This window comes from Eutrema salsugineum, unplaced genomic scaffold, assembly GCF_000478725.1.
Source record: "Eutrema salsugineum unplaced genomic scaffold, Eutsalg1_0 scaffold_4, whole genome shotgun sequence".
NCBI lineage: Eukaryota > Viridiplantae > Streptophyta > Magnoliopsida > Brassicales > Brassicaceae > Eutrema > Eutrema salsugineum.
Genome location: NW_006256686.1, coordinates 6,717,499 through 6,725,651, shown reverse-complemented (window position 1 = coordinate 6,725,651; position 8,153 = coordinate 6,717,499). Strand labels below are relative to the sequence as shown.

At 41.9% G+C, this 8,153-nt stretch overlaps 1 non-coding gene across 1 annotated transcript; it reads left to right on the top strand.

Moving 5' to 3' along the window:
* The first annotated feature begins 8,046 nt into the window (after window positions 1-8,046).
* Window positions 8,047-8,153, top strand: LOC112084892. Its single transcript, XR_002898548.1, has one exon. It is a non-coding gene; the product is annotated as a small nucleolar RNA R71 (small nucleolar RNA).

Here is an 8,153-nt window from a genome sequence, read left to right as displayed (position 1 = left end):
TCGTCTAGTTCTTCCCAGACATCAGCACAATCACACTCACAATCACAATCACCTGCATATCGGAATTTAGAGAGAGAGGGGTGAGTAATTTGGGAGAATTACTCAGTGAGAACCAAACCAGGCTCCCGCCTTATTCATTTATTTCCACCAACATATTAAGAATAAATCTAATGAAACCAAACAAGCACTCTACAAGTGCACAAGCAACTAACAAGCAGTGATGTCTCCGATCCCGCCTCTCAATAGGCCAAACCACCTTGTCACTCGGACATAGGTCGACATCTCACCCTGTCACACAGACAGACACCCTGTCACACAGACAGAGACCCTGTCACACAGACAGTCCAATCCCGGCATGCCACATGGACAGCCCCGTGGGTCATCACTCCACCGGATGAATGGATTATTGCCACGGTCACACAGACGGCACATAACCCAGCAAACAAGCCTGCATTCAGCACATCACTATACCAGAAACAGACTATGACCTTTAGGACTTCTACCAATCACTAACCAATCAACAGGGTTGTCAATCAATCATGCTGGTTCTTCCTCTAATGAGATCCTAGATCTTATTAGTTATATATATATATATATATATATATATATATATATATGGATCTGCCTAGATGCACAAGAAGACAGACCTGTCCCACCATATCTAGACTCAACACACTGATAACTAAGGTTTTCAGGTCTTAGATGGGTTATCAATCCCCTTGTCAAAGTAGTATAAGGGGTGTCAATCCATATGTGTGGTAGTTAGGCACTAGTTTATGTGACAAGTTCTTAAGTCAAGCTGAATAAAAGATGAGTTTGGTGAAACCAGCAACAAGAAAGCATAAAACAACAAAACAAACAAGCTATGATTAATGAACTAAGCAAGCAAACAAAACAAGATGATGGTGATTAAGCAAATGATAAAAGCTAAACCTCTAGATGTGATCATTGATTAGGGTGCTTTAGATATCAATTCATGATGCTAAGAACATAATGCAACACTTACTACTCTTTAGTCTAGGCTTCTTAATCAGATTAATTCATTCCCATGACAATAATCCCTTTGCTAATCACTTAATCAAGTTTAACAACCATTAGATATAATCAAGCAATCAACAAGCATAATGCATCAAGCCTAATAAGTGACCAAACAATCTCTCAACCAAGAAGACTGAATCTTACACAGAAAGACATAGCAAGCAATCACATGATCTCAAACATTTCAACTTAGAACTCTAATCTAGAGTAATCCTCTCATGAAGGCATTAATCTCTACACTAATCCACTTTCAAACCAAATTCCCATTTGCGAAATATGAATCAATGAGCATTAAGAAACAGTTCTAATATGTCATCCATGCATTTAACAAATCATTCCCATGATGAAAAAAGGCATAAACCCTTAAGTTAGCTTATTCAGGCATTTCATCAAACACTTTTGGTGCATGAAATGCCTATGAACCCAGATTTCACTTTCCCAAGGAAATCTGGCATTAGGAGCAGCTAACTAAGGAAATGGAATGAGAATCTAAACCCTAAACATCACAAATCAAACATCTAAGACTAATCTACACACCTAGAAGTTTAAAAGATGACTACTCACTAATAATGAAGAACACATCTAATCTTTTGCAAGAGATGATGTTAATCATGATTAGAAGCAGAAATGAGATGATAAGATGATAAGAAACAGACTTAGATTGATTAAATCCTTGAGATATCTCTTAATCAAAAACGTTTTTACACTAAAAAGGAAAGAAAACTAGAGAGAAACGAAGAGAGAAGATAAGGTGTCTAGGGTTTTTCTCCAAAAAGCTATATATACTAAGTGCTAATGAACCGGGTCAGCCCGGAAAAAACCGGGTCCTGACCCGGCTTTTAGTGGGTAAAGTGGAATTACTGCGGGTTGGTCCAGTGTCTCCCAGGTAGCATGCCCAAGTCGCAGTAGATGAAGAACTTATCTTGTGAGACTTAAATCGCTTTGTCTTAGCTGCACGCCCAAGTAGGAGTGTTTTGCGAGTCTTGCTGCGGCTTAATCTTCTTCTTCTTCAACTCGCAGGACCAAGGCGGTTTCTGGGGAATGTACAAACCGTGCGGCTTGGTCATCCCTAGTCCCAGGTCGCAGGCTCAAGTCGGAGTAAATTGCGCATGATCATGCGGCTTGGTTCCAGTGTCTCTCAGGTAGCATGCCCAAGTTGCAGTATTGTGGACTTAGCAATTTTCCTGCTCGGGAGCCTCAGACCTCATCCATGGATAGCTTACCCGCACTTCTCAACTCGCAGCATCAATTTCCAGGCATTCGTCTTCAGGCCTGCGAGTTAACCAAGTCGCAAGGCTTTCTCGCAGCATTCAGAGCAGCTTGGAACACTTCGCATTCCAGAGAGTGTAACTTCTAAGATACTTGTCCGAATTGAGTGATTTCAGTTGAACAGGACAGTGGACTCATGTATCTCCAACATTGGTGAAGGAAGCTTCGATGCTTGGGAAGTGGAAGGCTTCCTGGAGGGCTCATCTTTGCAGTGCATTTACACGATCAGAGAGAGGCGTCTAGACATGTGTCCATTCCGGAGACCGTATCTTCCTGCTCATAGCTCCGAATTGAATGATCTTGGACGTTCTGGAAAGAGGACTCAAATTTCTATGATTCTAATAAAGGCCTCATAAATCGAATCGGCCTGGAAGTGCGCCGTCCGTCGCATTCTTCGGAGCTCATCGCGTCGGTCCAAGACGGCAGCGAGACAGGAGTTTCTTCCGACGAGCTTAACTTTCTGCTCACGCGTCTGAATTCCATGATTCCACTTGATCTGTAACCATGATCCAATCTTCTCCAACTTTGATGAAGCTCTCGACAACTGAATCCGACCGGAAGGTTCCCCGGACAGGCGATCATTCAGGAGTATCGGATTGCTCCGGAATGAGTGCGAGACCTGTTCGTCTTCCGATTACCATATCTTTCAGCGCCGTGGTCCAAATGCCTTGATTCTAACTTTTATGAACTCTTGACTCAATTATCTCCAACTTTTATGAAGACGCCGACAGCTGAATCTGACCGGAAGGTTTCCCGGACGGGCGATTTCGGAAACGTGTCTGCACCCGGAGATTTTGGCCGAGAGACTTGATCGCGGTACATGTTTTTGGCGGAGAAAGCTACCCGCGGGAAGGAATTTGGCCGAGAACCTTCGACCTTCAGTACACCATTTTGCCGAGAAACCCAAAATTGCTCCTTTTCACCATTTTTGATCATTCCAACTCCATTTCTTCATCTGAATCACATCCTCCACTCCAAATTGGCTCCAAAAGCACCTGTTTAACACTCCAAAACATGCAAAACTCTCTTGGACCTAATGAAATTTCCTAAGTCCTAAAACAATGCCTAAAGACCTAAAATGCATGAGATAAGACATGATTTGGACTAAAACATGTACACTAAATGATGCAATTTATGAATATATCAACTCCCCCACACTTATCCTTTGCTTGTCCTCAAGCAAAAAGAACAAATGAGAGAGAGAGGTTGAATGCATTGGGAGTTCATGTTTCCTTTGAAAGAGAAAAGTGACCACTAAGAGAATTCATGTTCATGCTCAATATGCAATGCAAGACCATACTCTGATGTATCAACTCAACAGTAATCTCTACAAGTTCTCTTATTCCTCAACTCTTTGACATTCATTAAGCTCTTTACCAAGTGGATCAAATGATGCAATGTTCAAACAAGAAAAGTTTGGCTAGGGTGAGGTAATGAGACTAAAATGGTCTCATCAGCGCCTGAGTGGATTCAATGCAGCAAGGGGATCTCTCTATGAATGATCAAACTTTGGCAGAATGCTAAAGGTAAAAAGCAACCTATGCATACAAGGGCAATGACTCATCCCACCCCACACTCTACTCAAAGCTTTCTCACTTGCTCAACCTCTCAAGAACCTCACTTTCCACACTCATTTTCCTCTCACTAGGGGACTCACTCATCATTTTCACACTCAAGTCTTGGAGTTCAAACTTTACATAGCTCTTTTCACTTTCTTTTGTAACTTCTAGCCTCTTTTTCTTTCTTTTTTTAAAACATTTGAGCTCTTGGGCTTCTTTTCTTTTCTTTTCACTTAGAGGCTAGACTTTTTCTTTTCATCACACTAGAGCTCACTTTCTTTGACTCAAAACTCCAAGACTGATTTCTTTTCTTTTTCTATCCCCTAGTTCTCACCATTCTCCTTTTATTTCCACTCATCTCTCATTTCCACTCACCAACAAGTATTCCCCCACACTTAGTTCTCACCATTCTCCTTTTATTTCCACTCATCTCTCCTTTCCACTCACCAACAAGTATTCCCCCACACTTAGTTCTCACCAAATCTCTCAGCTCCTTGATGATGGAACTTAACACTCAATGAGACTTGCCCTTGTCGCTCTAAACCTAACACTTTCTGCTAAGTTTGATCCAAGGTGGCCTTTCAATCACACACAAACATTTGGCTTGAAAGAATTATGGGTTCAGGGTGAGGAAAACTGATCCAGATGTGGACTCAGCTATTTGAGCTAAGGAAGAGGGTGGTAAAAACAGGATTCTAGCTCAAATATGTATATAGGTATCCACAAACTTATTTAAACAATGCATCACAAGATAATTTCAAGTCAAGTTCAAGGTTTTCACTTATTAGAGTTGAGTTCAATTCAAACTTGCTTCTCAGATTCAAACCATTTCAAGCCTTGCAAGCACAGAAGTCATTTCACAAGCATATTTAATCCAAATTCTCAAAGTGATGTACTCTCAAGGAAAGAACCTATCATTACTCCCAGCAAGATGCAACCTATATGAAAATGCAAACTAGACTCAACCTAAAATGTGAATGCAACTACATGAGCATTTTTTTGTGAAAATTTTCAGATTTTTCCATTTTTTGGTTTTTATATGCACTTAGATGAATGCAAAATGAGACTCAAAGTGAAAAGGAAAATAAGAGCAGAATAAACATGATTAGTAAACACAAAACCCCTCCCCCACACTTAAATAACACAGTCCCTTGTGTTATAAAAGCATGAGAAAGAGAAAAAATCAAACATGAAATGCAAAAGATAAAGAAAAATGCTAAATGCTCATTTACAAGTGTTTGGAGTGATACCTGGTGTGGTTCTTGTGCAAAAGGGGAGTGAGTATCTGCACCAGATGAGGCCAGACACCACTGGAGATGGATTTGGCTTGGCCTGAACTCCCGTGCTGCGGCCTGGTCTTGTGTTTCCCAGGTAGCACACCTAAGCCGCAGGGTTTTTTACTTAGACAACTCGGCCATACCTCTTTCTGGTGCTACCTAGTTTCTCTTTTCCCAGCTAGCACACCTAACTTGGAGTAAATTGAGAGGCTTCATGCGAGTTAGCTTCCTTTGTTTCCAGGTAGCACGACCAGGTCGCACATTTTTGGACTTAAGATATCTCGGCCATCTTCTTTTTGCTGCTACCTAGTTTCTCTTTTCCCAGCTAGCACACCTAACTTGGAGTAAATTGAGAGTGTATGTGCGACTTGGTTTCTCTTGTTCCTAGGTAGCACAACCAGGTAGCAGAGTTTGGGACTTAGAACTCTTGGCCTGTTCTTCTTTTGCTGCGGCCTGGACATCTTTCACTAGGTAGCACGCCCAGGCCGGAGTAAATTGTGAGTCCTGCTGCGGCCTGGGCTCTTCTTGATCCAAACCGCACACCTAGGTAGTACTGAGGCGTTCTCCAAGTTTTTCAGTCCTTAAACACTTCTCTCAGCTCTCTCACATGCTCCATTCCATTCATCACTGAGCTATGTCCTCCAAAAATCACCTAGAACCTGAGACCAACTCAGAAAACCCATCAAAAGATCCTAAAACATAAAAAGAAATGAGAGAAAAGAATAAAAAGATTATCTACAAGGATAAGCTTGGGGTGTCTCCCAAGAGCACTTTGTTTAAAGTCACTAAGTTTGACTTTGAAAAACCTGTTTTCAGCTGGGGTGAGGTTGAGCACTGATGCTCTTCAGCACTTCAATGATCCTGAGCAAGAAAGCTGAGTTGGTGTGCTGCCTTTGGGAACCATTAGACCCTTGTCCTTGAGATCCCACCTTGAGACCTTTGTCCACCAGCTCTTGAATACCATCTGGGTCTTTATCAAAGATGGCCCTTGTGTGACATGCCCTCACTTCAGCAAACAGACCTGGCTTCCCATTGCAATCCAGCTTATACTTCAGAGAACCATCATCATCAACCCAAGGAGTGAGATCAAAGTCTTGAGAAGAAAGATCAGGTTTAATACTCTTGTCTTCTGATGCTGAGCCATCACTTTTGGTGTTAATCATCCTTAGATCACTAAGTGTAGGAGACCATGAGAGCAAGATGTCTTCTTCTCTGATCAATGGCTGTTCAGTCCCATCCTTGTAAACAGAGTTGGTATGAGGTTCTTTTTTCATTTCCACAGCTGAGAGAGATTGGGATCCACCTAAAATCCCAGCACTTCCTACATACTTCATCTCCAGTACCTTAGGGGGTTCTATCTCTTGAACAACTGATCCACAAAATTCAGCTAAAGGTGGTTGAACAGGGTAAAAGGCATCCTTATCCACCTTTGTAAGCACCACTCTTTGAGTATCAAAGTCAATCATTGCACCAGTGGTGTTGAGAAATGCAGTTCCAAGCAATAGGGGGAGCTCTTTGGTCTTCTTCATCTTCATGATCACAAAATCAGTGGGAATTATGCATTCACCAACTTGAAGTGGATAGTCTTCTAAAAATCCATATGGTTTCTTGGAGTAGGAATCACCAAAGGTGATAGAAGAGGGGTAGGACGTTATAGACTTGACCTTTAGCTTCTCCATCATATCTTTAGACATTATACTCACACTTGAGCCTGAATTACACAAAGCATTCTCAACTCTAAAGTTTCCAAGAGTGCAAGAGATGGTGAACTTCCCTGGGTTGCCTAGCTTTGGGAGGGAGGTGGGCTTCATCTGAGTTGATTCAGAGGTGGAGGCACAATCTGTTAGCTTTGCTTGACCAGTTGGATGCTCCTTTGTTTCAATAGACACTGAATCATTCCTTTGCTGAACAGAAAGAACTGAACCGGCTGCCCCCACACTTTTGCTCTCAATGTCCTCATTGAGTTCATGTAAGAAGCCCATGAAATCATCTATAATGGTGTCCTCATACACTTGAGTGTTTGCATTCTCAGTACAAACTTGACCATAAAGGAGGTCTTCAATCTCTTGTACAGCAGCTGAATGGTCCTCATTGGAGTAGATGGCATTGCAATAATCTTTTGAGTTTGTAAGAGCTTTACCAGGAAGAGAGACTTGTGGTTCAGAAGTGCAGATGCCCTTGTTCTTTTTAATAGACTTTAGTTCACTGCTCAGTGTCTCCAGGTCAGATACCATCTTTTGTTGTCCTAGTATGAGCTGTTGGAGAAGAACATTGAAATCAGGACTTTGTTGAACAGTTGGTGGGCCAAAACCAGGAGGTGGAGCCTTTGGCTGTAGGCTGACTTGATTTGTGAAGCTATTCCCTTGATTCTGAACCGCTGGTTGCTGAAAACCCTGTTGACCTTGGGAGTTACCTTGGTACTGATTCTGTTGAACAAAGCTTTGAGGAGGGTATATTTGGTCTTGGGGGTTGGCCACTTTGTTGCTCCTATAGGACAAGTTCTGGTGGTTGTTGAAGTTGTTGTAACCATTGAACTTGTTTTGATTCCCAATGAAGTGCAACTCCTCTTGAGTGAGACCCTCTTCATTGATATTTGTGAAGCATCTCTTCTCCTCACTCACATAGTGTATAGGCTTTTGAGTGGCAGCTAGGGCTTTGTCAAGCTTTATATTCAACACTTTAAACTTCTCTTCCAGCCCTTGGTGTCTACCAGAATCTTCTCCTCTATAGCTTCTATCATAATCTTCCCCATAAGTGTCTTGGCTCATGGCTAAGTTCTCAACAAGTTCCATAGCTGCATTGATTTCTTTTGCCAAGAAATTTCCATTTGATGCTGTGTCCAACTGAATCCTGATCTTAGGAACAGCTCCTCTATACAAAGTGCTAAGGAGGGAGGCTTCTGAAATCCATGATGTGGACACTTATTTGTGTAGCTTCTAAACCTGTCCAAAGCTTCTCCAAAGGTCTCATTAGAATGTTGAGTGAAGCTGGAAATCTGGTTCCTTAGCTT